The following is a 27,482-nucleotide window of genomic DNA, read 5'->3' as shown; positions in this document are numbered from 1 at the left end:
GAAGAACATAAATGGGAAAGCAGCATGTCTGTAATGGTACCATGCTTCACTGCTCGAACGTTGCTTACTTATACTGCAAGTCATGTTTTCCTGTAACTAACTGTTCTACAAAACCTACTAATGAAATCATGCCGGTATTTCTTAAAGCAGGCAATAACGCTGAACCAAAGAAGACATGAAAAGAGTTCTGATCATCTATTAATAGTGTAGCAGTCCTATTTTGAAAAGATCCCCAAATTCATGTGTGGTGGCATTAAACACTAACCTCCTTAAAGAACACTTAGTGCACCTTAGTAGTATCTATTATAGTGTATGGGATTTTAATTGCTTTATTATAAAAGAAAGCAATATTCACCCTTTTATGAATTTTGATTTAATGACTTTAGCACATTCATTATTAGTTCATTATGGTTCTGTGGAATTGAGGCCTCCTGAGTTAAAAGGATGTCCCCACACTAAGCTGGCCTCAATTAAAATGTAATCATATTGTGGTTAATCTCAAGGACTTGCTCTATGAATGCAGGGGTAGGCAAGAGCAAGAGGCAGTGGGGGGCACAAGGAGGAAACACGAATGCAGAAGCAGGGTTTGCACTGGCGGAGAGCTCTGTAAGTCCACTTTGGAAAATGTCCTGGGCTCAAATGTGAAATCTCTTGCTTAGCTCAACACATCACATCACATGCTTAAAGCCACAACTAGAACTTCTTAAGGTAAATAAAACACCACTGATCTTTAGCAATAGAGGAAATTTATGGTACTTTGGCCGGTTCCTCATCAAGGCCTGGAGCCAGCCAAGGTCCACAGCAGAAGGAGCATTGACAGTCCTGCAGGTATCGGTGCGGCTCGAGGTGGGGGCTGGAGGTAGGTTCTTGCACAAACTCCCTGCCGGGCTGGGGCCCGTGTGCGTGTGCAAATGGGAAGGAGAGGGAAGCCCCTTGCAGAGCAAAATGCCAGAGCTGAAAATGCTACAGGACATGCTGATATGTGGCTATGAGTGGAATAGCAGGATTTCTGGGGAAGGGCAGCTGCGTAATTAATGGTTCTGCTTCCGTCCCCATGTTGCCAAGGCTGGAGGCACAAGACAGCCCTCTCCTGTTGAGCCCTACGCTTCCATGTTTGACCACAGGGCCCCGTTAAGAAAACCAGCAAGTTGTGATGATCTGGAAGAAGATGAGAAATTCAGCTCACAAGTAATTTGGTTGAAATATTCCCTCTTTGATGTTTTGCCACACTGAACAGTATAATAACTCTTCCAGAAGAACGCTCCAAACAGAGCTATTTTGGGATCACTTTTCTCCTTTAGCTTTTATCCTGTGGTTTTCCTGTATCTTCTTTTTATCTCCCACATCTCATTGAAAATGTCTCAAGCTCTCACCAACTACTTCTGATGTTTCAAGATCCCTTCAAGCTTAGATCCTGGGTATAAATAATAGCTCTTGTTAGTAAAGCTGGAGTGCTTTGCAACGACTGTTTGAAAGGCTTTATGTTGTATTTTTTTACTCTACAGTGGAGCCAAACCTGGAATCCACAAGGCCAAAAACTGAGGAGGATGGGGAGAGGCCAGATTCTTCTGTTGCAAAGCAAATGTTTGCAATGTAGGGGTCAGGGAGGATTTCCACAATAGCTTCCCATTTGGAAAAACATCCTCAATGAGTATAAAATTAAGCACAGTCTTTGGTTTCAGTTCATATTTTGATGTAATCTGAGCTAAATAAATAGTTAAAAGACAAAAAGCTTAAGGCCCAGAGAAACTAGAATCCTGCTTTCACATAATGTCCTTGTTAATATAAAGTCCAGTAAACATTTGGGAGAATGGCAATTTTTAGACTCTGAAAGGAGATGTTTGTTTCTGTAGAAGAAAGTAAATTAGGTCTAAAAGGTCAGTTATCAGGAGCAACCCTCACCAGATACCATGCCATGTTGTTTAATTATTATGAAAGATAATTACCATGGGAATATCAGTAATGCCAGTAATGTCAATATTTCATAAAGCTTCTATAGATTACAGGAATAAACTGGAAAGTGTTGTATTTCATGAAGTAACAAAAGCTGTCTGGGGGAAATGATGTTTTTATGACAGTGACTTAGGCGTAGAGTTTTACACCATCTTTTCAGTCTGTAGTGGTCTCTTCATCAGTTTACAGCTGCAGTGAGTCTTTCGTTTCCCAAAATTCACAAGTCTCTTTAAATCACTATTATATGCTGCTGATGAGCAAAGGCCAGATCAGACCCATTAGCTTTGCCAAAGGAAACTCCATGATCAGCAACACTGGCTCTGTACTCGGGAGCTGTGGAGTTCGCTAAATTGAGGCACATCCCTTTGCCCTGAGAAGTTATCTTTTTCTTTCTTAGGCCATTTAGGGCATTATCTTGCAAATGATTAATCACAAAAGACCCAGCCACTGTGTTCTTGCGTAGAAAATACTCAGCACTTGAAATACAAGGTCCAGACAGAAAAAAGCTTAAGAAATGTCTTCATTACTCTGAAAATATGTCCATGTTTCTGAGAGGAGCCAGCTCTGGCACCCCTGCAGAGCTCCCAGCTGTGAAAGCTGTAACCTTTGGAGCAGTTCAGTGGCCAGTCATGTTCAGCACGGGCACAAAACTGTTGCTACTGACAGAAAATAAGAACAGCCCCAAGAAATTAATGGGGAGTGCTGTGTGATGTACAACACATCAGAAACACTTCGGTTCCTTGTCCCAGCGCCCTGCTAGAGGGGCTTTTGGGGTAAGTTCAACCTGTCACTTGTGAGACCAATCCAAAAGCAAACCTGCAGAGATGTAACTCTCTGTTACTCCCTGTCAGTACAACAGTAATTTATCATTCACATCAAGACAACCTCGTTGTCAGCAATGTGTTTGGTTGCTGAACTGATTTAGAGAAAGAGACGTACCTCAGAGTACAAGTCTGTTCAAGTGCCTTGAATATTTCTTTCACTTGTCCAGCTTCTGCATGATGATGTTCCTACCTCCGGACGTAGTGGTTGGCAGTCTTGTGGCTTCTGAGATGTCTGTTCCAGACCCTCATGGTGTGGGTAGTAAGGTGGATGCTTCTTCCTACTGAGATGTACGTGCAAGTAAGTGCATGACTCTTCCCTCCCCACCCCCCCGCCCCGAAAATACTCTTGCAGAGGAAATTTGTATTACATATATTCCATGTGCACCTTCCACGTGCCACTGAGCAAGAGCTGAAGTCATCCAAAGAGAAATCAGTATCTCACACTGCGTGAGTATGTGAGGTACACAGGGAGCTCCCTGTGTTTGATGGGCTTAGAGGAGCAGGTAGGGAAGAAGGTGCTGGTGAGAGGCAAATGCTGTCAAGCACTGCCTGCTTTTGATTACTTTGCAAAGATGAGTAATCAAATCCCAACAACCTTTCCGCACTGTAGTCATCTTTGTCTTTTGTCTTTCCCCGGCATCCCTCACCAAGCACACACATACCTGCACTTTGGTCAGTAGAGTGCAGCCTGTAAAGCAATTTCTATAGAGAGATTGTGCTGCCTTCTCAGTAAGTTTGAGAAAGGTAAAAATGATCATATTATGGGTGCTTTGGTCATGAAGAGAAAATGATGCTAGATATGAACAGAAGAAATTCCTCTTATCCCTGGGAATTTTTAAGCATTAAATTAATTCCCCTATCTCTTGGCGTGTTAATGGGAAGGCTTTCAGCTCTGTGTTAGGCAGAGGTCCACATTTGCATTTAGATGGAGCTATTTTAAGGATTGTAGTATATACATAGGGTCCTGTGTCCCATTTACAATAGAACCTGTAAGATAAAATTAATATCTAGTAAGTGGTTGTTTTTCCAGTTTTGTTATAATCTGAACCAGTAACTGAAGTGGTATAATCTGACATAATAAATACTAGAGTAATTCACTTGAGAGATATCTTATCTACCCACAAGGAGGAATACACTCCTTAACCAGTGAAGTGGGTTATATTTTTTTCCTTTTCACAAGATAGCCATGAAGTACTGCATCCAGGGCCATGTCTACCAGCGATACCCAAAAGACTTTTTTTTTTTTTTTTAACTGGTGTAAAACAACCTGCTGCCTCACGGAGAAAAATGGTTTTTCCCCTCCATACAGGGAACCACGGCAGGGTGGTGGGACCTCAGATCCTTCCACTTACCTTTGCCCTGCAGACGGGCTCTCGTGGACATTTCCCACGCGTGCAGGGGTCCGTGTTGTCATTGCTGCTGGTTTTGCTTGTGGCTGATTTCTAGAAACACCCCGAAAGGCTGGTTCCCGTAGGAATTAGGCAAATGCTCGATGCTTCTCTGGGCTGCTGCCCAAGGGGGTTGCTGTCTGCGGCAGGGTGATGTGTGAAGCCCAGGTTTGGGGGTTTGGCTGGGTGTGCACCGCCCTAAGTGTTATTTCTCTGGCAGCTGCCAGGGGGATGAAGGGGAGCCCCGGCGTACGGGGGGCGATGGGGTTCCATGAGAGGAGCGAGGAGCCACAGTTTCATCTGCCGTGCATTAATTCTGGCGGCAGGGCTAGGGTGAAGTGGTGATGCAAAATCAATGGATTTTGTTTCAAATCCAGTCCACTTTCACTGACATAAATCAGTCATCAGTGTAAAGCCTCTGCATCCAGTGACACAGGGAAGCCCTGAAATAATTCATTCCTGCCGCTGAAGCCATGCAAAACCACTGGTCATTTGATGGAGCAAGCACCCCCAGGTGAGAGGAGCTGCTCAAGTGCTGCTGAAGGGGCTTTTAAGTGATACTTCATAAAATTGTCCTGTTGAGCTAAAAGAAAAATTTTGCTGATTTTACTGCCTCTGTTTTTAGGCAAAACTCAGCCAGGATTTCGCACTAAATGTGCTTTACCTTGCAGCTCCCTGTCAAAGATGGAAATGAGATTGGTCACTTAAGGTTACTTCCAAGGCTTGTAGTAAATGTATTCTTTTACTCTACAGGGAATTCTTAAAAGCCACTTTTATCCTCATGCCAAAAAATTAGAACGTTTGAACAAAAATTTCCTGAAAAATTACAGTCCCAAACCCTCTAAACTCAAACCATGTTTCAAGTTGATTAAACCCTTTTCTTTGCAAAGTTGGAATGTTTCGTATTGGTGTGACTCTTGTGTTTCTTGTAAGTTATATCTTACGATGGCTATGCAACGAGACTATTTTTAAGGAAGTTGCTACGATATCGGAAATTAACATGTTTCTATAATATCAAAGGTTGTTTTGGCTTTTCTCTAAAAATGAACGTCAGTTAAAATTGCAAAGTTGGTGCAAGAAAATTCCCATGCAGCAAGTGAGTGCTGCCTAATGGAAAATCCTTGTGGGAAGGATTTGGAGTGTCGTGGGGCTCTGTGCTCTGTCTCACCAGAGATTACTCAGATGATGGGGGGAATTAAAAATTTATCTCCCAAGAACACATTATCAGCATTCCCAGGAGCTGCACCTAGCAGAGGCTTGTTTGCCAACTCCTGTTGTTACCTTTCGTGCTGACAGCTATGAGAGCGCTTCTATTTTAGGGGATGAACAAATTCATCTGTTTCCCAGTCTTTCTGAGTGCCCCGTGCCTTCCTGCTGCCTGCCCAGACCCAGCTGAAGCAGTGCTGCTGCTGGATTGTGTCTGCAACCCCAGAGACCAGGTCCCAGGCTGAAACCTTGATCAAATGTTTTTTGTTGTTTTTTTTTTTTTTTTAAAGTGACCCCCCCCCCCCCCCTTACCTATTAAGAATCGGACTAGTGAGTACCAATCCTCCAGTCTTACATCAAAGATCAAATGAGTGGATGGGAAAAGACAGATAACAGGGGAAAAGCTTGTTTTGGACTAGTTTCCCTAACAAGAATGGAAGAATAGTGAGACATGTCAAACTGACTTTTACAGAGCAGGTTAATACCAGGTACTTGTTTATCCTTGGAGATTCCTCAAATCCAACAGATTTCAGCATTGCCTAACGAAAGCATAGGGAAGAGCAGGAAATGGAGCATGTACAGTTCAGAGGAGGGGAAGATGCAGATGAAAACAAATGAAAAGCCTCTCTCCTTCATGTTTCAAGTGCCAAATTATGCTTGACATTTCAATTTCCCCAAGGCGTGCTTCCATAAAATTGTCTTGAACTCTCCTCAAAGTGTTAAAGCCTCCTTCAGCTCCTCCAGTGGCATCAAGCAGGTCTGATGCAGTTCTGTCTGGGGTGTGAAATGTAATCATTGTTATAGCACGGCACAACCGGCATTCTGTGGAAGCACTGAATGTCTCTAATATTTTCATGGATGGGCTTCGCAATCGGCTTTGCAATGGGGCACGATGTAAACGCCGTGCCCAACACATTGCTGCTGAGGTGGGAGATGATGGTGTCTGGTGACTGGTGTGTGGCTTGTTTTGTACCGTTTCTGGGAATTTGGGATGTGTACTGCTTGCGTGTGGCTTGTTTCACACGAGGATCTCCATGTTATGTGTCTGTAGCCAGGAGGTCTCGAGTCCGTTGGAGTTCTGTAGGAGAAATCTGTAACCACTAAAATTTTCATTAGTTCCCAATGTTCCAACATTTTTAGGAAGTTTGAAAGCCTGAATTTTTCAAGTGTTTTGACCATGTCCCTGGTGAAAAATACCAAGAGTAGGGAAATGGCAGAAAAGCTGTGCTTTTCCCAATCTGTTCCATTGCCATGTTTTGTTTTTCTTTAGTTTGTTTTCTTCTAAAGGTCAGTGAAATTTTCAGTTGCATGAATTTTATTGACTTTACTCATTGCAGTCAGGCGTTTGAGGGAGATGCTGAGCTTACTTGCACTGTCAGTGCCAGGCAGGCAGGAGCAGCCCTTCTCCCATGCGAGTGGGAAGACTGGTGACCCAGCTTTTGAGAGACCTCACTGAACTGAATTCTTTGAAAAATATACCCTTAGGCTGTGGTTGCTGAGCACTTGAGAAGGCCTGTGATTGATGACATGGTCATTACGAACATGATTAAGAGCAGCCAGGATTTACATTTACCACCTTGGCCTTTTCCAGTGTCTGCTAAACTGTGGTCTCGAGACCACCACGGATGCACACAACGTGACTGTGTGTGTGGAGCAGGGAATGGGGGAGCTGTGATTAATTTGGCTGGCAACATGATGCTGGCTCCCTTCTTTGATTGCAGCTGATGAATAGTATTTTAAAAGCTAAGAATACATTAAACACTTTGCTATAGCTCCTATACAGTCTGAGGGCCAGAACCACAGCTGTGCTCAGTTTACAATGGGTGCAGCTGAAGAAAGAAGAGGAAGGAAAAGAGACAGCTTTGAGCTTAACTTGAGCTATAGATTCTGCTTATCTTGGGAAAGCGGCTGGGGGCACCGGCACTGGTCCCCCCAGTGCTGGGAGACAGCGGGGGGAGTTGCTGATGGGGTTTCAGGCAGGAGCAGGACTCGCATTCTCCAGTTTGGGCTGCTTTGTCGTGTTAAAATAACAAGTTGTCACATGAGCAAGGGATTTGTGTTCCCTACCCTGCCTCCAACATTGCAGTTGCCCCTGTGACTGGAAAGTCTTCTCCTCTTTGCAAAGCTCGAATCTCTCCCTATGCCATGAACATCCCGCTCCCATGGCAGCGCATCCCTGCAGGACTTTGCGGGGTGCCAGCCCCTGCAAGGGTGGGCAGTGTGTGTGCGCTCCCTGTCCCCCTACCCAGCAGGCGCCCCCCGGACTGATCACCGTGCTGCTTCCCTTCTGTGGGATCCTCTGGGGATCTCACCATTACCGTGATTCCCCCAAAACCTGCACGGGCTTCATATTTACCCCCTGCCTCTACCAGATTTGGGTGAGACTGGGTGTCTGGCCGAAGCTGTTGGGGGGAAGGGGCGGTGAGGAGGCAGCTGGATGGAAAGCTCAGGCTCACCAGCCCCATTTCTTCCAGGAGCTGGGGTCCTGCTGGGGTGGGGAAGCAGCAGCTCCACAGACCAGGAGCAGAGCAGGCTCCTTCCCTGCACTTTGTGGCCAACGTCCATGACATCACCTGGCTTGAGGAGTGAGCTACAAGTGCACCTTTTTCTGTATAACACAGCAGCTCTTCTCTAACATCTGTTTTTCGATTCTTCATAGTACTGGCTGTTAACGAGTACAACTTTCATCGCAGGACCCTTGACTCAATGTTTGTGCCAGGACGTTCATTGCAGTCGCCCTGATTTGATGGCAGCCCTTGAAGGAAACAAAAATGATGGTTTTGGAGCAGTCTCTTCATACGTCACAATGACTTTCGGCAGCAGGAGACCCATTCACCCCCCTGAAGAACAGTTCTTCAGACACAGGGTCTCAGCAGGCAAGGTACCAAAGAGCTCTGGGTTTCCTGCCCGTCAGGGCGAGCAGGAGGACTGCCGGGGCCTCGTGGAGGGGTGACTGTAGGTGGGAGATACTCCAGCGTCACGGCAGTTCTTCACTGGTGTGGCTGCCCACTGGGTGCCAGCCAAGTCCCAAGTGGGCCCTGCTTGCTCATTTCCATGATAAAATCAGAGGAAGATTTGGGGGTGTTCCCCACAATGTGGGAGATGGGGAATTTGCTCCTTGCGGGAAAGCATGGAGTATCGCTTCTACTGCTTCCCACCTACCTACTCGCCATTACTTGTTAACCTCAATACCCTTCTGTCTCTCCAGCCAATCCTTCTGCCCCCAGAAGGTTACTCTAGACAGGTTGGCTTGGCACGGGGCAGCCATGACAACTCTTTAAACCATAATGATAAATTATGCTCTATTGCCCAGTCCTTCTGGAAAGAGATTTTAATGTGGATTAAAATAAAAGAGGTTTGATAGATGCTGGAAATGTCTCCCTTTGGCTGTTAAAAAAAAAATATCTGAATGCCTGTAATATTTCTGCCGAGAATTACAATAATTGGTATTTAAATAGTATTCTGAGCAGAGCTCCGATTGCCTAGGAAAGCCAACCCCAGGAGCAAGATCTCTTGTCTTTAAGAGCTCAGCCAGGCTTGGGAACTTAAAAAGAAACTCAAATTACTGGGAATTTAAAACATGCCCTTGCTTTGGCTTGAATGCAACATCAAAGCAGGAGCTTGTGTGTTCCTGAAAAAAATGCCTCCTTCCCCTCCCAGCTGCTAAATGCTGTTTCTCCACTGATTTTATTAGCTTTACCATCCCAGCATCACCTCCATCCACAAATGCTTTTTCAGCGTGCTCACAGGAAGGAGTCAATTTTTCCCTCTCCTAGGAGGAATTACGCGCAACCCAAACAACTAGTGCCAGGAGGTAAAGAAGGCTGGTGATCTTACAGACACCACTGTTTCCTTTTGGAGCAGTGGGCACAGCGATGCTCTGTGTTGAGAGGGCCTCTTGCATCAAAGGATGTGTTAAATCCATCGCCCATCTTGTGGTTACACTAGATCCCATCACCATGGTGGTACTTGTATTCAGGAGCCACTGGCCAAATTCTGTCTCACTTCCCCAGGACCCAGCAGTTTCAGGTGGGCACTGTGTTCTCCTCAACCTCCTGCTCTCACATCTGTGATCTCCATCCAAGAAAGGCCGAATCGCTGTTTCATAGTAAGTAGCACAAAACTCATTTTATAATGACTCATTTTATAATTTACATAAAATATAAATTTTATAAAGTTTCTTTGAGATGATCTCTGCTATCTTTGTACTTGTCAGGTAACTGCTGCCATCTTTCCTGCTCCATCCCAAATCCAACATCTTTTAGGTGCACACCATCCCACCTGTTTCCCACATAGTATTTAAGTCTCTGCAAATCAAACCTCTTAGAATACTGCCATTTCCACACTTGGCCTTTTCTCTATAATCATTCAGCTCTCCTAGCATGCATTTGTGACCCCAGTAGATGACTCCACTAACGGGAACACACTGGTGTCAAATGCCACCAAAATGCTCTGCTTCAGGTAAGCTTGGAGCTCTGAGGGCATTGCTCATAAGGCTCAGACCTTCAACACAGTTCACTGTTGAACTGAATGTCCTCTGTTTTAATTCTCCTACTAAAGCCTCCGTTACCTGTGCAGGATTTGTGATTGAATAGGACTAGCCAGGTCTGTGAGTGTCACACAACACATGGCCGTGTGGGCATAGCCAGACGAACGCGGGAGGAACCGGTGCAGGCACGAGCGCTCTCACACTGTGCCAGGTTGCTGGACCAGTACTGCTGTGTAACTCCTGGTAGCAGAGCTACGTCGTGCTGGACCAGCACTGCTGTGTAACTCCTGGTAGCAGAGCTACGTTGTGCATCTGCATGCAGCCCTGGATATGGCGTATGGACGTGGCTGATGTTTCTAGTGTCACCAATAACTACTGTGAAATGTCTTCCTTCGCCTTGAAATCGTTACAGTTTTATGTGACAGCAGCAGCTCTAGTCTCCAACTGAGTCTAGAAGTCCATTAAGTGCCTGAAATTGTGTGAATGCATAGTATGAGGACATGCGCTCCTGACCAGCTCCATACTGCCGGGTGCTGGGCTAATCCGGGTAACCCTGCCCCACGCAGACACCTGTCCATCTATAGGTACCCACCTATACTGACAGAGATCGTGCCAGTAGGTGCTGCTCAGGGTAGTAGATTGTAGTAGTAGATGTCATCTTCAGGTTGTGTTTGCATCCTCTGATTTTAAAGAACGTTGAAAGTGAGAGGAAAAGTCCTTAACCTCATAGAGCTGCTAGTTGAATTTATAGATTAAACCCAGGAATTACAAGTTCAATTCATTATTAGTTCAAATGGGAAATAATTCCACTGAAGACAGTGGAAATTATTAACTCGGGGAAGCAGTTAGTTATCTAACATTTCCCCTCTAAGGAAATAAAGAAAGAAACCTTGTTTCTCATGTGACATCTGTTGCTTTTTTCCCCAGTGTAATTCTAGTGATTTCTGCAGGGTTATTTCTGGGACTGAAAAACGGGAAATGCACAAATACTCCATTCACGGTGAAGTGCCTTGTATAAACTCAGCCTGGAGTCAAGTGAACACACAGAGGGGAAAAAAGGAGTGTGTCAGATAAATAGTCCTGAAGAGGAAATGTCAATGAAGAGGTTTGTGAAAGTAGAAGCACAAGACTTAGCAGCCCATTGAATTGTAGGAGATACTTTAGTTTCTGAGTAGTGAATCAAGGAGAGGCAGTGGCTGCTGGTGGCTGGGGAAGTTACTCACTGCACGGTGAAGGTTGAGCACCCATTGAGCTTTTTGCTGGTCACAGCAAATTAAAAAAAAAGGAAGAAGAGAAATGCTTCCTGGGACTGTTCAGCAGCTCAAGTGGAGATGGGATTGTCATGCAAGAATGGCGATATCTGTGCTTAAAAATATGGACAGATCTCTCTTTGAATCTTAAAGATCACAACAAGTATTTCCCTGTTGCGTCAGGGGATTAATTGATCCACACCTGACCGAGAACTCTAGTTCACACTTAGGGGTAATGACTTTGCATGTCAATGGGATTCCCAATTCTAGTTCTTAATAACTAAAAATACCATATTTAAAAATTTTTGGTAGTCCTCAGGCAGCCAAGTCTCTGTAGCTGCATTAACATGCTTGGAAAATTGAATTCCAGAGCCTCAGTGAGGTTGTTGCACATTGTCATATCAGCCAGCCAAAGTGGGGCTGTAGACCTGCAGCAACCCCCTTACCAGCCCCAGCTTTCACCTACAGCAGATCACAGAAAATCTGGATAATTACTTGGAACTCCAGAAGTGTTGACATGACCTTTCTCATAGGGGTGACATCCCATGCTCCGGTGGCCATGGGCTCTTATTAACTCAGATCTCTCCCATCTTCGATGGCCATGGGCTCTTACTAACTCAGATCTCTCCCATCTTCAGTGGCCGTGGGCTCTTACTAACTCAGTCTCTCCCATCTTTGGTGTAGTGGATCCTTGACCCCAGGATACCTAGCAGAACCAAACAGCAGCCCCACTGCCACCAGCCATGCTGCGTTTTCCTGGGTGCCTTGCCCTGCCCCAGAGCCAAAAGCTGTGACCATGAGAGGCTTCAGATGCTGATGGGGCAGCAGGGATCATTACAACTGAATAGAGCCATATATAAAGGTGGAAAGATCCTCTTAGCACTCATTAATTGTAATTTTCAGGATTAATGCAAAAGATTTGGCAGCTTGACAGAGGAGAGTTTTCACACAGATAATTCACTGTGGATGGCCAGAGCTGAGGGGAGGGTCAGTGGCTCCCCCAGACCCCCAGCAACAGGTAACGAGAAGACCAGAAGTAGCTGGACAGGGAACAGGGATATAAAGCACCTGACTGATAGGTCAAAAGATGTATTTTACACAAGTCAGTGTAAATATTCATGTGATTTATTAGAACAGCAGACTTTTCATTGATGACTGTATTGAACTGAGGGTTATTTAGAAGCCGAGGGGATCAATACAGCAGCTGCCAGCCAAAACCTCCAAAAGCAGCTGAAGCAGAAGTGCGTTTTGGAGTGCCTGACTTCTGCGTGAAGCCCTTTAAGTGCCCCCTAAACCTTGGAGTGACCTTCCCCACGGAAGTGTATCTGTGTGTGTATTTTAGTGCTGGAGCAGTGGACCCTACCAGGGGAGCCTGCTCCTGAGAAGCCGTGGAGCCGCCTGGTTCCTGTCGTGCAGGATGAAGCCCAGCCCAGCCCCCTGGATGTCCCCTCAGAGGTCCAGTGCTGGATCATGGCTTCAGGCTCAAGTCGGCACCTTCCCTGCCACCCTCAGTAGCCAGGGGAGCAGAGGGCAGCGGGGGGGGGGGGAGCTGCAAACCACCCTTTGGTAGCTGGGCTGAGCTCTCTGGCCCAGCTAACCCACCCTGGTGGCAGTGGGGACCGTACGTCGCTTCCCTGACCCACTGCATCCCTGCCTGCACCTCGGAGCCAGGGGAAGCTCTGTGGCAAGGCTCTTATAAATGTGATGTCTTTGCGATGGGGAGCAAAACCCCCCAGGAAGATGTCTCTGTGTAAACCAGGTTATTCTGAAGTACGTCCAGAACTTCTCACCACTGTTGATATTGTGTGTGTTTCTAAGTATTGGGTTGTACTCCCTATCACTTTTTATTACATTTATTCCTTCAGAAGAAAAATAACTCAAATGTCCCTAATCTTTTTTAGCGTGGAATTTTAGATTTTAATGGGCTTGTTTTAATTTGCACATATTCTTGTTAATAATGAAATCTGTTTAACGAGAGTTAAACCAAAAAGCCTATAATGCTAATTCAAAACATAAAACTCTAGTGCATTTCTGTAAGAATTCCCTGTTAATATTCTTAAGGCTTTTTAATGGATATTTTAAGTAGGCATTGGTATTAGCAGAAACATCACACAAATTAAAATTAGGCTCTTGGTGACTATTTTAAAATGAATATTCACAGACTCTTCAGCATGAAATTAAATCTAGTTACATTTGATGCTGCTGGTATATTTTAAAGAAGTATACTTTACTGAAAAAAGATAGTGTTGCCTGTGAGCTTATTATTGATAGTTAATTTAATTTATCACAACCCGTTGAATGTAACAACTAGATTTTATATAGCATAGCCTAGAAGCCTGTGTCAGGCTTTAAATCTGTGGAGATGGAGCCTGAGCCAGTAGTTAAATGGTGGAATTAGAAACGGGGAATTCCACCTCTGGCCAAGACTCTTGTTTCACTTGGGCAGGTTATAGAAACATGCCCTGCTTACTCCACTCGTCGTGATGCTCTAAAATGGAAAATCTGACTTTGGGGGTTTGGAGTTGCCCTATAATTGGGCCATCTTAGAAATCTTAGAATTTAATTTTTTTTTCTTCCCTTGTTTAAACCCAGGACTGATCTGTTTCACAAGCACTTTTGGACCTTACAAGGCACACAACTTCTTGCAGCTCCCTCCTTGCATGTTGGCCCCAGCTGTTGAGGACCGGTGGAACCTCCTCTACAGCTTCAAGCTTCTTGTTTGACGTTAGCTCCTCTGATGCCGGTGGGATGTATAAAAATATCAGTGAGCGGGCAATCGTGTCCGTTCTTCACAAATATTTGCTGCTCTTTGCTGAATTATTTCCCTATTCTCCTTTTCTTGTTCTAAGTATACAGAGCTAAGCTCAGCATTATAAAATCCAGATTACCATCCCTAAGTAGCATGGCAACAAAACCTGTGCTGCAAATTAAATGTGTGCAAATCCACTGAAAGTCCAGGGGATTGAAGCATATGGTAAAAATCAAGCAAAAGGTAAATCCTGAAGGCATAGCTTTAGGAACATACATCTGGGCTGAGCTGATGGAGGGGTGAGGAAACATCCCTACCTACCGTAAGAAGATGCTTCCATGACCCCCCTGCCTATTGCTATTGTCATGGGATAGTCAGATTCAAAATCTACCCCAGTTTTTCTGGTTTATTTTGGTGATAACACCTTGTGACTGCCTTCAGGTTTCTGGAATCAGGCAGCACTTTCCACGATATATCTTGGAGCCGTTAAAACACAAAAGCAGAGTGGCGTCTTACTGCTGATGTCCACCACAAGGACCTGCCATTCCTGTGATACAGTACAGCATGAGACTGGTCTCCCTTCGAAGTACCTCACTGGGGCAAGGGTGTTTTGAGTTATGTGGTGTGAGGATGGCAAGTGTTTGAACCACTCACAAATGTAGACAAGACAGGGTCAAAGCACATGTTTCGTTTTCACGTGGGCAGCCGGACTGTCTGAAGTGATAAAAATTGATTTAAAGTCATTATCGTTTAATGGGCAGCAATGAAGTGATGCTGAATTAAAGCACTTTGGTGGTTTGGGTTCCTAATTCCCATTTGCAGAAGTCGCCATCGGATACAGAGTGGCTGGGGAGGGCACAGGCTGCCCACCCCTGCCTGGGGCTGTGCCGGGAGCTCCCTGGTGCAGTAGGATGCGTGCGTGTGCCCCAGGGTGCTGTAGCACAAGTCTGCTGGAGGGTGAAACCCACTGGGAAGGCAGTTGTGTCCCTGTGCAAATCCCACTGCCTACTTTTTCTGCTGTTAGACTCGGGAACCTGCCCCCTGCCCCTCTCCCCTGCCTGGGCATTGGGGACACACTGCCTGTGCCGCCCGTTCCCACGTTATTAAAAAACAAACGGTGAATGTGTTTGCTCTGTAAACCCTCAGCTTCAAAACTGCTGTATCCCCTGGCTCCCTGCACTGCTGGGAGCGGTCTCGCTGGTGCCAATAACACCGCCTGTAACAGCAACAGTGTGCAGTGCTTAAATATTTGCAGGATCACTGACTGAATTGGCATTCTTTGCCAAAATGATCTGGGCTCCGTGAGGAACTTGTGGAATAAACATGCTAATGCAGGGCCAGCTCTTCAGCTAGCACGGGTTAGTGTGGTTCTGTGGAAGCGAAGTTGAGGATCCACTTTTCCTTGGGGTCTGCATGGGATATGCAAGGAAAATGAAGAATGCCAACAACTGCATGTGCAATTCCATGATGAATTGGTGCATCTTTTCATCTATTGTTTTGATTTTGCTGTTTTCTACTGCTGGGAAATTATGCAAATTCTTCTCGCACAGGAAAAGAATACTGATAATTAAGAAATGTGCAGCTTGGATTTAAAATAATCTCATAAATCCACACTGGTGTTGCCACACAGGAGCACATTAATTTCTGTGGCAACTGCTCTCTGACCCCCAGGATGGGTTCTCAGCCCTCCAGAAGGTCACTGTGCACATTTCTCAGGGAACACTTGAGATGGGAGTGGGGCACTTGCACAAGAAAAACAAACCAGCAGAAACAGAGGGCAGGACAACAAGGCAGAAGGGCCTGGCCACGTTTCAGGCCAGGTTCCACAGGTGTAGTTGAACAGCCTTGTGGATTTAGGGGAAGGGAAGGAGACTAAGTGCCTTCAGTGGTGTGTGGGCTCAGAGCAGAGCTGTCCCTTTGCTGCCTTTGGGGGACAGGCACTAACTGGCAGGAGTGGCAAACCAACCTTTTTTTGCAGGTAACCTCCTTAAAAGGCCAAAAGAGATCCCAGCCTTTAGAGCTTGGGCCATTTCTAGCTACAACTCAGAGCTGCTGAGATAGACTGCCATCTTTTCTGAGAGGTTTGGGCTGCACAGTAAAGGTGTCTGTGCCCCGGGGGTGAGGGACAGGGATCTCAGCAGTATTTGAGGCCATCACCAACTCTCATGCACAAGTCTACTCCAGGGGGACAAGTCTCACCCAGATGGACATTGTCACTAAGAGAAAAATGCTTCTCTGGTGCTGAGCTTCTCGGGCGGCAGTGAGGGCTTGGCAACTACCTTCACGAACAGCTTGAGGACCTCAGTCTGCTTCTTTTTAATAGTGGTATTGGAAAAAACTCATGTTTCAGCACAGCTGCTTGACCATAGAGTGCATCTGTCTTAAAATCCTCAAAGAGAGATGGTAGCAAAGACAGGTGAGAAGCTGTACTCTTGCAGCATGACAGAAGCTGTCTTGGAAGGAGGTCCATGCTCCGCTAAGGACCCTAACTGGAGGCCAGTCCGGTGCATGGAGGGGACAAAGAAAGTCCAGAGGGTTTCTCAGTTTGCATTCTTGCTGCGGTATCCCACATGGGTGCAAAGTCCCAAGTTCCTCAGCCCTTCCCATGCTGAGTGTTACGACAGGGTGCCAGGCTGAGCTTGGGGGCCACAAGGAGCCACAAGCAACACGGACCTCAGCTGCAACGCTGGTTGGTTGAGTCTCCACACAGTTATTCTGATTTCCAGATATTGCAATTTCTACCCAAGGTAAAAAGAAAAAGTTGCTTGTTAAGAGGAATAAATGAAAAGAGATTTACTGATTGGGCTTTAGAGCCAGCATTTTGAGGGCTGATGGTCAGAGTTGGGTGGCCAGTGAAATTCCTCCTCCATGCACTGTGCTGCCAAAAGCCCAGCCGTGCTGGTCTACAGGGCTTCTGAAAATCCAGCTGTTAATGCCAGGTGAAAGTCTAGCCCTAGTTATGGAAGTGGAGTAGGTCAAAGCTTAGCCCTAGATATAATTAGCACAACGGTAACAAGGGCAGGTTATTTCCAACTACAGCAGATTGTCGTATTTGCATAGTCTCTGTACAATTTATTGAAATTTGCAAGAATCTCAACCAGGGAGTCACATTAGCGGAATGAATGTTAACCTGGGAACCTCCACAAAAAACTTTACCTTGACTTTCTGCTATATATATTTTTCACTCAATACACACTGTCACTGAGTAATATAATTCTCTTCTGGGCACAACTGTCAACCTGGTTTCCAGAAGGGACACATGTCGCAGGATTTATTTTATTCCATTTAAGTAACTATGACCAGTTGTCATAAATTGAGGAGTTGAAATTGCCCGTTCCCTAAGGCTCTCTAACAAATGAGATCAGAAGTCCAATGAATACATGTCCCGCAAAGCTTTTCAGTTCAATTACATGTATCCATGTGCAACTGGTAACGCCGCAATCAGTTCAAATGGTGTCTTTGCAGGTGTGAAAGACCGCAAATTGAAGTCTGTATCACATCAGTATCCAACGTGTTACTGGAAAGATTAAAAGGAAAATTGTCAAGGGACAAAGGATGAACAATTAATGAGCCCTGGAGTGACTCTGAAACAGGTAGCAAAGAAAAACAACTGTAAAAGGAGAAACCGTCAGAAGTGAGCAGTTTGGTGCCAAGTTTCAGAAGGAGATTAGTGGAGAGTTTCACTAGGTCCATTAGTGTTTGCAAAGTACTTGTGGAGTGGATCAATGAGCATCACAGAAACTCCCAGGAGGAAGTGAATTAAAAGCTGCTTTTTTTTTTTTTTTTTTTAATAGTGGGAAGCAAATAAAGGAGAGCTCTCACACTAGCTGATGAGACTAAACCAAGGCATTGTATGGACATCTGACCAAATAGTTCTGTCTATCCCTACTAGACTTAGGGTAAGGTCACTTGGAAAAATATGTGGCCATGAGAAAACTTGGAGATGATGGCCAGCAGAGGCCAAACCAGTGGTTTTTAAGTGACCTTAAATCAATCTCTTTTGAGCTTTGCGGTTTTGATCTTAGATTCTGAGCATTTGGGAGGGGTGGCTATTTCTATGAGGGCAATAAAGTCTGTGACTTGGTTTTAGGAGAAGCAGTAAGAAGGTACTAAAATCCTGAGAGCCACCTTAAAAACGCAGCGCCAGAGCTTCAAATGATTACGCCAGCACAGCACCACTGAAGCTTCCCGAGTGCTATTGATTTACACCAGTTGAACATCTGGCCCATATGCTTTGTATTATTAAATACTTCTGCGATTATTATGTGAACAATTAAGATTCATGGAAATGAAAAAGCAGTCTATGAATTGTGCCTTCAGTGCAATTCAGGAGGAGGAATTGCTCAGGGAATGTGCTGCCTTTTACTGTAGCTGTGCAGTTCATCTCTGTGTTTTTCTAAAAACCAGAAAATGAATGGGACCTCAAGAGGTTTACCAGGCCATCTTCTTCCTCCAGGGAAGAGTCGGCTTCAGCCCTGTCATATTTCCTTAATACATTCTTAAAACTCTGACACTTGAGACCCCAAGTGTATCCCGGCACTCAGTGCTGGTGCTGAAGCACTGCAAGAATCTTTCCCCCCGGCCAAGCCACCACTCTCCCCGGCTGCTCCCGAGCTCCCACCTTCTCGTCTCTCCAACGCTGCCCTAGGGAAGGGCTCAGCCCCTTCCTCTGCCTCTCTCCCTTCCTTCTACACAAAGCCTGTTGTTCTGTTTGTCTCTTCTGCGAAACATTCAGTCTGCTCAGTCATGTTGGAATTCAACGCCGAGGAAGTTCAGGCAAACCTGAGTAAATGTTAACACTGCAAATTCTCCTTTTTATTTTTTTCCTGTCCTTAAGCCTGATTCCCTTTCATGGTTTGCTGCTGAAGTATAGAAGTACATCCAGCCGTAAGAGAAAAAGATCCATCTTTCAGCATCAGGAGATTAAAGGAATAGAGTGAGATAACATTTTGCAAACCTGAAAGGATTTGAAAATCCCTCTTCTGCTATTTCTGGAAAAAAGTCAATGGCAGGGCAAGATTATCTTCATTAATGGTATGAGAATGAGCGTTGGCTGCAAGTTTTGTTTAACCTGAAAAGCAGCATTCAGCAGCTGGGTTTCCACATCTAAAATAATATCCAGAGAATCAAAAATTCTTTGCCACACATAAAATCATCCTCCGGTTGTGTGTAATGGAGCTTGGAAGCGTAACGTGTGGGAGAGAAGGATAACCTTTTAACATCTCCACAATCCCCGGGGACGGGCACGTTGCTGATTAACAGATGCTTGGTGACTTGAAGTTCCCGAAGTTAAAGCTTTGCATGTATCGCACAAGTCACTGGTTTTATTGAGGACTGGGGAGAGACATATTTTTTGGGGGCTTTTATCCCACTTTTCAGATGTAGCATGATGTAAGTGACTGCTCTGAAGTGAAGGCAACTGTTCTTCGGAGCTTGCTTGCTCCGGCAGCACAGTGGCAGCGGCTCCGCTGGGGCTGACCCGTGGTACCTGCCTCTGCTGGGGGCCAGCAGCATCTTCCTCGGGAGGAATCTGGGGGCTCACATCGGCAGCAAGAGGCACGAGCAGGCATGGCCTTGCCAAAATACCTCCCTCTCTTTAGGTATTCGGCATGGCTGGAGGAGAGGGCTGTTACTTGGGGGTGTTTTTGCTGATTCCACCCAGGCTTTGGTGTCTGTGCAGAGCTGTGGCGGAGCTGCTGCCAGCCCTGCCTCCCACACAGCCTCCTGTCAGGGGAGCCGAGGACATTGCCTTGGGAGCAAGGCTCGCCAAGACGTCTCTCTACATTGGGAAAATGGTCTTGGCGTGCAGCTCCGGTGTAGGACCATGTTGCCTGCAGCCAAGCCTGCATTGCCCACCCACCAGACACTGCTCTTCAGTTCCCTGACCAGTGCAAAGCCTTGCCAGGCCAGGAAATTGGTGTGCAAACCTCAGCTGCTTTGTCCTCACTGAGATTTCGTATGAAATCTCGAGCTCAAGTGAAAAAAACATACCTTTCTGTGCTAAAGATGAGGCTGCAGGTAACTCAACTGACCAGAGTAACGTGGGTCAGCAGCAAAATTGGGAAAGGACCCAGAAGCTGCCAGGGACACCCATCACAAAGATCTAGACCTTCACTTGAGGCCATGCAAGTTTTTTTTTTCCTACTGACTTGGGGTTAGACAGGTCTTTCTGGAGGACTTTCATTTATATGTCTTGAAGTCAGGCAGCTGTTATCTGTTCTCCTGCTGAAAACATCCAGCACATGGTTGATCATTGCGTCTCCGCCGCAGGAGCTGCACGGAGAGCAGGGGCTGTGTGCAGGAAGAAGGTCTAATTAACAAAATCTACACTCCAAGAATTTGCTGTTTTCAGGGCACTTCTCCACCTGCCAAGCTGTGCTAATGTTAGCGGCGCACGGCGAGAGGAGTTTTGAAACAAGTGCTGGAAAAATCCCAACCCCTGTCCCTGAACAAAATGCTGCCAGCTCCTGAAAGACTTGTATGACAGACTGAGAGCCCTGTAGCTGTCAGTTCTTCATGCCCTTTGGGCTCTGCTTATTATTTTTGAATACTTTACCTCTCTGGTGGTTCTTCTGGCAGTGTGTCTCCTTTACAAGCAAAAAATAAGGGTCTTACCATGGCTGCCTTTAAGTCTTGATTTAAATAGGCTAACTATGACTTCTGATGTCATTATAATGATGATAATCTGTGTCGGATTTACATTTTTCAGGAATGTAAGAGGTACATCTTAAGTTGTGTTGCCGGTCTCGTGGCGTACGCCAGCAAGGTGAACAGATGCAGGTTGGTGCCTTTTCCAAAGCCCTGTAATGAAGCAAGGGAGAGGTGAAAGTATTAAAAAAGACCCAGAGGTGGAGCAAGGGCTGCAGTGCAGACCTTCCCTTCCCCATTTCATCACTCACACTCACATCAGTGACATTTCATCTGCGAAGGGCAAATAAACACAGGAAAATGATTTGGAGATGGAAGTTCAGAGAGGTGTGGAGAAGGAAGGATTTGGTGAGTGAAGGTTTTGTGAAGAGAATCACTGGCTGGGATTACTTGACAGAATTATACTTCATTACTGATGCTTCACAGCCTTGATTTTCATATTTATTTGTGACTCTTCTTTTTTAAACCACGGGCTCTTTTGACATGAGAGTCATGCTGTGTAAAGCGCTATTGATTAGAGTTTCTAATTTCATGCCATTACAGCATGACCATTGGGGAATGAAATCTATTTTATTTTTTCCACCAGGGCCATGCCAGCAGTGCTTGGGATGCAGCCATAGCACAGGCTGTCATCAGCAGGCATTTCCAGCTAAAGATCTTTGCTGTTTCAGCCAAAAGGCGAATTTGCCCAAGGTCTAAGCCTCAGCTCAGTGTGTTGTTCCTGGAATTAGGACAGATCAGTGGCAAAGTGTATTTTGAGGCCAGAGGTTTCCAGAAGGATGGCTGACTTGGGAACTTTCCATTTTTCACTCAGGCCTGCAAAAGGCCATTTCTTTTCCCTTTCCAGAGAGATGGTTGCCATTTGCAGTAATACCTCCTGTCTTTCCACCATCTCTGGTTTGGTGCTCAAAGAAGTGAAGAAAGTCACTAAAGGTGTAGGAGAATCCCAGATGGCATCTGCTGCAACCGTGTCACGTGCGTAATCCCAGGTATGTACAAGCTGCAAGAACCGATTGTAAACCGGACAAAGATCTGTCCCAGCCTTATTAGAAATAGGATTTTTTCCTCTCACATGCTGGATTTGGCCCCTTCTGGGGTTTCCCAAGGAAAAGGTTTGTGGTATGACAGGGGAGCTGGTGGGTTAATAGCATTTCACCCTGTTGGTGCTGCCTAGGGGCATCTTCCCTCTCCCTCCAGGATGCCTTGGCTGTTTTGGTGTGTCGCAAAATAATCTGTAAGAGGTTTCTGTAGCCTCTTGCAAAAAAATTTTTATTTTTTTTTTGCCTGTGTAACAAAGGCTTGCTATCCTAAGGTAAAGACACTGGGAAGGTAAAGTCAGCCTAAGTCTGCAGCTGAGCCTGACTCTAATGAGTTTCCCTCACGGTAGAACTAACGTGGCTTGTCTTACACGCTGGTTTTACCTCTGAACAGTAGACACGCACTAGCTGTCCTGGACTAATGAAGCTTTCCAGCAGTGAAGACAAGCTCTAACGGAGCGGCTATAGACATGTGAACCCCTTACAAATAGCCAGATGAGAGAAGAGTGAATGCTTTAAATCTGTCAAAGGGGAACCAGCCGAGAAAGTTCTCCGACTTCTGCTTTATTCCAGGAGCTACTGACACCCGCCGGCGGGTGATGAATTAGTGCAGCACAGCTGGAGCTACTCAAGGGCTGCAGATGCAAATCCCAGGGCTGCTTCTACGTGTTCTTCAACACCAGAGGTAGCGTGGCCAGTCTGGGGTTTCCCTTGCAAAAAGGCATCAATGTACTGGGCTGGGCTGAGAAAAATGGGGAGGCTGAGGAGGCAAAAGGGACCTCTTATTGCTGTCTATAACTCTTAATAGGAGACTGTGCAGAAGACAGAGCCAGGCTGTCCTCAGACATGTAAAGCGACAAGACAAGAGGCAACAGACAGAAATTGAAGCATGGGAAATTCTGATTAGATACGGTGTAAAAAGTGTCCACCCTAAAGATGGCCAAATGGCAGATACGGGGCCCAGAGAGGCTGTAGGATCTCCAGGCTTTGAGATGTTCAAAACTCAGCTGGACAAGGCAACCTGGTAAGTTGACGCTGCTTGGTCTGGGGGTTGTGGGTTTAACTGTGGCTGGTGTGACTTGTGTGTGACACCGGGGATGAGACTGCTGGTTCAGTCTGCAGTGATGCATTAGGTTCAAGCTTTCAAGCAGAAGCGAGTCCTGCCCTAGCTAAATCTGCCAGGTCAGGCCACTCACTTCTGAATGCCGTGGCTCTGATTCAGCATTGCAGGATGTGTCTTGCTGGCGCTGTCCTTGCTCTCGATGGTGTTACAAGTGCAACGCTTCAAAGCAGGAATCAGGAGTGGGGTGCTGGGTACGGCGCCCTACCAAAAAGCCGTTCCCAAAGCCAGCAGGAAAAGAGAAAACTCTGTCACCACCCTTTAAGCCACCTGCTTCCCAATGGCAGCTCCACCCTGGGGAACAGGTTGGTGATGTCTCTTGACTTCACTGTCGGATGTGGTGAGATGTTCAGTCTCCCTTACCTGCAGAGGGTGATTAGCCAGCACCCTGCAGGCGCGGGGCACAGCAGCCCCTGGGAACGGGTGTGGGACAGCCAGGCTGGGCAGTTCAGTGCCATGCTAGCCTTGCCCTTTTGTTCCTGGAATGTGCCCCAACTGGCAGATGTATTTTAAAATTCAAAAAGCCATTTGCCTTCATGGAGTGAGCAAAAGGATTTTTGGCCTCAGCTGGAGCACAGCCTGGCCAGTAACATCCCAGAGCCCCAACGCAAAGGAAGCATCTTCATGCTGTTCTCATCACTTCACATGAATGTCCCCACTCCAGTTGCCACAGCAGTGCAGAGGCTTCAGACAAGGGTCTGTCTTCATCTCCTGCATAGTTTTGGCTTCGCCCATCACCTGCACACATCAGATCGGCCCTGCTGGAGGTAATGGTGAGATGCGATGCCCATCACTCACAATCCATCTGCTGCTGCCCAGTGTCAGCTTCCCTTAGGACTTCCCTCTGGCAACCTGCAAAGTTATGGGGGTTTGCCTCTGCTGGGAGGGGAACGTCAGCCCCTTCCCCAGTACTGGGGTTTCAGTGTAATGCAGTCCCGATGAACTCCATACCTACTTGCTGCCTGCAGAGTCCTGTGGGCTTTTGCTGGCTTGCTGACATTTATATACATTTCTAAATATCACGGAAGTATTGCTGCGAGAGGGAAATGTGGAATGAATGACATGGACTTGCAAGCAGCAAAGGGAAAAAGGTAGTGGGGAGTTTGCTTGTAGTAACTGTGCCAATGCACCCCGAGGAGCGAAGGCTCCTGCAGGCACGGTGCCTTTCCCAGGAGATGAAATGAACTTCTTCAGGTTTAGCCCTAAGTAAACGGCAGTCCAGCTCATAAAACATCCTGAAGTGCAGAACTGTTTACAGACTTTATTTGTCTTGAGCCTTGCGCTTTGTGAGATCAGAGGCAATTTTATTACCCAACTTGGTGCAATGTCATTCCAGAAATGATCACAAATGCCATGTGAATGTTTACTGTAATGAGGAAATACATTACAGCCCGGAAGGATGGCAGTGTCTAATAGAAATATACTTCTAGAGCAGCTGAGGGCCAGTCCCAGGTATAGGCTTTTGCTTCTTTTTACTCTGGTTTCTACCTTGCTCTTAGCTAGAGCTGAACAAGGGGACATATCCAGACCCCGGTGTTCCCTGACTCCCTTCTCCCTGCAGCTGGACACAGGGCAAAGCCAGAGGGGCAGGACTGTGCCTTCCCTCCCCGGTAAGGGCATTGGTTTTGGGGAGCAGCTCCCCATGGTGAATTAGAGCCACGGCTGCCCGGCAGAGCGGGGAGCAGCAGCGATGCGTAGCTGGCCGGCTTGGATTGCACACAAAGTGGAACTTGGTCAGCTTCCAGTACTGGAATCTAGCCTTTTATTTTCCAAGGAAGATGCAAGCAATTTGTCTTTAGGATGCTATAAAGGTGCCTTCAAGAATATCATATAGTCTGCTAATGCTACAGAGAACCTCTTAAAAACTTAATTGCCTGTGTCACCAAATGAGAAGAGAGTAGTCCCTTGAAAGATCCTGTGTTTTGAAAACACACAGTTGGTTCTAAATACTTTCAAATGGTACATGCTTCTTTACTCCTGCTGACAATAAGAGTAATTGCTGAGCACAGGATAAAGGAGATTGTCTGAAATGTTTCAGCACTATTTTCTTGTTCCGTATTTTTTTCACAATGCAAAAAAGACAGCAGCATTCTTGGTCTGTGACCAAACAAAAGGAGAGGTTTGCTGCTCATGCCAAGAGGCAAGCAAGACTGAGAGAACTCAATAACAAAGTGACACTTTGAGAACATCTCAGCTCCCGCCCCCACTTCCGTGTGCCCCTTTCCTCACCAGCCATTCACAATCCTCTGATATTTTACGGATCACTAAAAGGCAGATGAACAAACCCAATTAATCACAATTACAGCCGTGTTTCGCTATGGGCGCAGGGCAGCAGGACCTGAGAGCCCTGGAGGCACCGGGGCTGCGTGGCTCCTGCACCACGTCCAGCACAGAGAGGCAGGGTACAGCCCTGGCTGCCAGGACCAGACCTTGAGCACTGGGGATGAACAACGTGAGTGAACCCCAAGAGCCACTGGGGCGCCAAAATCCAGGTCTCATTGCCACCAGAGCACACAGCTCTTCTGAAGAAGAAAAAACTTTTAAGAAACAGCCTGCTGCCCATGCTTTAGAAGAAAATGGGCTTCATCAAGCACAGCTTCCATGGAAGAGAGGTCCTCGAGGTGAGAAACCTGCTGGAGCCAAGGTGGTTTTGGCTCAGCAATGCCTTTCAGTTTTGGCCCCCTGCATGCGTGGCAAGATGCAGCCTCGGTTCCTGCTACAAGTCTGCTGCCCACAAGGATGGCAGACAGGGATGTTTCCTCCCATCACTTACTCACTGTACTGACTCACCAACATCTCTGTTAATTCTGGGGAACAGGGAACCTCGAGCATTTCGGTTTGGTCACTCACCCATTGCTTTTATTTTATTTTGGCCATGGTGTTTAGCATAGGGGATCCTTTCATTTCAGCCTGGTCGGAGCTAATGGAGGTGTCTCCTAGCACTGCATTTGTCCGTGAAGGACTTGTTTTGCTCTCTGCACTTTCCTGTATGGCCTGTGATGCAGCATAGTACATCACAAAGCAATATCCACTGCAACATGATGTGACATCAGAAACCTCAAAGGAGACACAGGCTTACGCTGCCTGCACTGCTGATATGTTTTCTTTGCATCTGCTCTGAAAGCAGGGGAAAATGGGTGTGAGCTATAGCTTTAGTGATTTTTTTAAAATATATATATATTTCAGTGTTCACTGGTTTTTTTGTGCAAGCAGATATGCAAAGCACAGCAGATGTCTCAGACTTCAAGAGACAAGGGAACATTTCTCCTCAGTCCTTAGATGAAATGGACTGGGCTTTGCTCCAGAAAACAGGAACGATTAATCCATCACTGAACATGAACTTAAATGAGCTAATATTGGGTATTTTAGTTCTGATGTATGTGCTAAATGAAGTAATCATTCAGGGCGCAAAAGTAATGTCTTTGGGAGAGTGCTATAAACCATGGTGGCTGTGGCACGCGGGGCTGGAGCAGGCACTGGCATGGCTATCGTTCTTGCACCAGGTGTGTCCCAGAGCAGCAGGAAGGAGCGCATACCGGGACCGAGCTGCACGAGACTATGCTGAGTATCCTCTGAGCACAAGATGAGTAAATGCTGCTTAGCTGAGACAGTCTGCAAAGCAGTTTTGGTGTCTGGACACCTGTCACCTGCTCTGGCCCCTTGCTTTAGTGGCTTTGTGCTGAAGATGCCTCTGCATTGTGCTTTACATGCCAGGGTGAGTCCTTCCTCACATTATCTGCCATCCTATATGCTCTGCACTGCGCTGCAAGTACCACTAACCACAATTACATCCTTAAGCAAGAGAGAGCAATTGATATTTTATCATTGGGATTTTTTGCCGTGACTTTTGTACCCACCTGGAGTGAACAAACTATTACAAGTTTCATCCAATTATGTTAAGTGCAGTTGGACATACTGTGCCGAACACAATGTCTTTTCAGTGGGAGAGAGGGGCAGTCCGTTATCAGCTCGAGGCACCATCATTCATTAAGACATCATTTGCCTTTCACCAGCAGAGCCGAAGCAGCAAATCTATAGGATGTCATAATAAGGTGTGCTAATGAAAGATAGGCAGAACAGGATTAACAAAAGGGTCCTCTCCACATTATACCTTCCTCTGACTACTTTGCTCAGTCCCTGTCTTTTATGATCTCCTGAGGGAACGTTTCAAAGGGGTGCGTGGAAGTGAGGCCCACAAATCCAATTAATTGCTGGTTGGTTTGTGCCTAGAATCACTATGTGCCACTTAAAAAAAAAAAAGCCAAAAAAAAAAAAAAAGCCCTAGTGCAGCAAACTATAAAAAGGGAAATATTGGGCATACAGTGCTGTAAATAAGCATCTCATCCAGCCCTGCCTGTTGTTCTTTCCCCGGGCTAGGAAAATCTTGGATAACTAGTTCAGGACCTTTGCTCTCATGGACCACCACTGCCCTTCTGAGCCAGTACAGTTAGGATCTTATTTTGACTGGAATTACTTGGTTGATGTGCCAGAAGCTAAGTGGGAGAAAGATCCCACTTGCTTCCTAGGGTCACAGCTCCTTGATCTCCGGCAGGCAGGACTCACTGGCTGCTCAGAGAGGTCATCATTCTTGGAGCAAGCGCTGGGGAAGCGATGGCACATGTCCTCCATCCCTTCCTCGCCCCCAACTCCATGTTGGCCATCATGAGCACATCTGGGGAGGAAACACAGAGTTAAAGGTTGTGGTTAGCCTCTTGGTCTAATCAAGGTGCCACCAGGATTCAACAATGTGTCTTTATGACACGATATTTCTCCGGCTAGTTGTCCAAGGGCTGCGCCTTATGTTTTGCCCACCTACAA

The 27,482-nt window shown here is 46.2% G+C and overlaps 1 long non-coding RNA gene across 1 annotated transcript; it reads left to right on the top strand.

Annotated features, from left to right (window-relative positions):
- The first annotated feature begins 879 nt into the window (after window positions 1-879).
- LOC121082769 lies at window positions 880-11,262 on the top strand. The gene is made up of 5 exons (XR_005826109.1): window positions 880-1,188; window positions 2,945-3,075; window positions 8,065-8,252; window positions 9,385-9,479; window positions 10,788-11,262. It is a non-coding gene; the product is annotated as an uncharacterized LOC121082769 (long non-coding RNA).
- The last annotated feature ends 16,220 nt before the right edge of the window (window positions 11,263-27,482 follow it).

This window comes from Falco naumanni, chromosome 1 (genome assembly GCF_017639655.2).
Source record: "Falco naumanni isolate bFalNau1 chromosome 1, bFalNau1.pat, whole genome shotgun sequence".
NCBI classification, from domain to species: Eukaryota; Metazoa; Chordata; class Aves; order Falconiformes; family Falconidae; genus Falco; species Falco naumanni.
This window is presented reverse-complemented; position numbering and strand designations above follow the sequence as displayed.